Below are 2,133 nucleotides of genomic sequence, written 5' to 3'. Positions count from 1 at the left end.
CATATTAAATTGATTTTCAAGGAATTTAATTTCATGAATCATGAAAAAATCCGTGAAATTTGTTATCCTCCAAAATTTCCCGCTATACGGTATTGGCAATAATTTTTATATTCCACTTGTCAATGCATGAGTAAAAGTTCATTAATAAATGTATTTATAGAGGAAGAGAACTCCATTGTTGATTGCTGTTAAGAGTGGTAGTATTGAAACTGTTGATATTCTATTAAATAATGGAGCTAGAACAGATTTTGTGTCTAAAGTAAGTGAAATTCTACCTAATTTACATTTTAAAAAATAATTAATTGTCTGTTAGTAGAGTAGTGTTAATTACTCAGTAGACCATTTTTTGTAACTAATAATTTATTGTTGTCATAATCATAGGATGGTAAAACTCCACTGCATTATGCTGGTAAATCTGGTAAAGTTGAAATGCTTGAGTTTTGGATTAGGAGAGGAGATTATGATGTGAATGTTAAAGATAAAGTAATTTATTCATAATTATCAGTCACTTTATGTTCTATTATAGAGGAAAAGAACTCCTTTGTTTAATGCTGTTAAGAGTGGTAGTGTTGAAGCTGTTGATTTTCTATTAACTAATGGAGCTAGTGTTGATGTTGTAGATTCAGTAAGTACCTTATTTCCTTGAATAGTGGCCCTATTCAAATAAACGTTACTAGTATCACTATAGATATGCATATTTTATGGTTTTACCCAGTATTATATGCACTTATTCTTAGAGTGGTCCAATTAGTCTAATTATTCATTTGCAGCTGAATCAGGGTTTTGGGGTTTTTTATTTTACATTTTTGTAATTCTTCCTTTGTTACGCAATAAACGCCTAAGTCCTTATTCAAGGAAATACGATAATTTGAAATTTGTAACTATACAACTTTACTACTTGATGAGTGTTGATTACTATTTTTTGTGGATGTTAATGATAAATAATAGTAGGCAGTGGCCTATATGTGGGCTATGAGGCTGATTCGGAGTTATCATAATGGCATTTAGCTGATTTTAACTGCTTATAACTATAACATAACTACAGTAAAAAGGAAATTTTTCATCCTATATATACAAACTTTCGTTTATAAGCTCATCCACGAAATTATTTCATAATAAAATTTATACAAAACGTATAAATACAAAATTTTATTGGGGCGAGCAAAAGCGAGCCCTACTGAGGGGAGAAAATGTCTGTCTGTCTGTACGGGCAGTAGGATCGTCTAACTATTATTAAATTTAAATAGCCTAATCCGAGTTTGGTCACAATAAATAAAATGGCGGCTATCAGCAAGTCTGAGCTAATTTACAGCAAACGGCAGCAAGATAAGACTAAACTGCTGTCTAAAAAATTCTGCAGCAAAAAAGAAAGATTAGGAAAGCAGATATTCTATCTTTTTTCTTAATATAAAGGACTCTGATAAGTTGAATGCAAGTGAGAAAGCTACATGTGTAGTGTGTATGTTAGCTGCATGCATCATGGGATCTGTTTCTCTCTAGCAGCCAGCCTAGGTTAACAAAGCAGATATACAATCTTCTTCAAATATGATTTATTGCTGCAGAGATCATCTGAAGTCATAATTCAAGATCTATTATACTGTAAAGACGTGTGGAATTGCTTTTCTTGCTCATAGAATTCTACATATACATCATACATCAATGTCGATAACATTGTATATTGCTTATCAAAATGTTGATCGTTTTGCTCGCCCCTTAATGTTTTACATTCATCTAGTAATACACGAATAAATGATTAAAATCATGGTAGAAAAGCACTTGATCAGTAGTAGTATCTATCACACAGTACTTTAACCAGGTTTTTCCTAGTCCTGGTGGTTCTCTTTCAGCTGAAATTAATCCTGAGGTATTACAAGTAATATATCCTCCTGTCCTCAAGAAAAGAGAGCACATCTTTGAATTTCCTGGGAAGATGGCCCATGACAGTACTGCCGGCCTTTACTATACAGCTACAGGATATCTGTCTTGTGAATTTATTGACTCTCTCATACAGTTAAGTTTCTGTTCAACAACTGGCGTCCATATATCTTGATAAATGTGATATCCTCAAATGCACAGCTCTATTTCCTAGTCTTCCATTATCTTCGATTCCTCGTGCTTCACAAATTTTTGTGG

At 32.6% G+C, this 2,133-nt stretch overlaps 1 long non-coding RNA gene across 1 annotated transcript; it reads left to right on the top strand.

The window, feature by feature from the left end:
• The first annotated feature begins 231 nt into the window (after window positions 1-231).
• Window positions 232-569, top strand: LOC109590363 (uncharacterized). Its single transcript, XR_002189282.1, has 3 exons — window positions 232-259; window positions 382-483; window positions 527-569. It is a non-coding gene; the product is annotated as an uncharacterized LOC109590363 (long non-coding RNA).
• The last annotated feature ends 1,564 nt before the right edge of the window (window positions 570-2,133 follow it).

Source organism: Amphimedon queenslandica, unplaced genomic scaffold (genome assembly GCF_000090795.2).
Source record: "Amphimedon queenslandica unplaced genomic scaffold, v1.1 AMPQUscaffold_10154_Cont17464, whole genome shotgun sequence".
In the NCBI taxonomy this organism is placed as follows: Eukaryota; Metazoa; Porifera; class Demospongiae; order Haplosclerida; family Niphatidae; genus Amphimedon; species Amphimedon queenslandica.
This window is presented reverse-complemented; position numbering and strand designations above follow the sequence as displayed.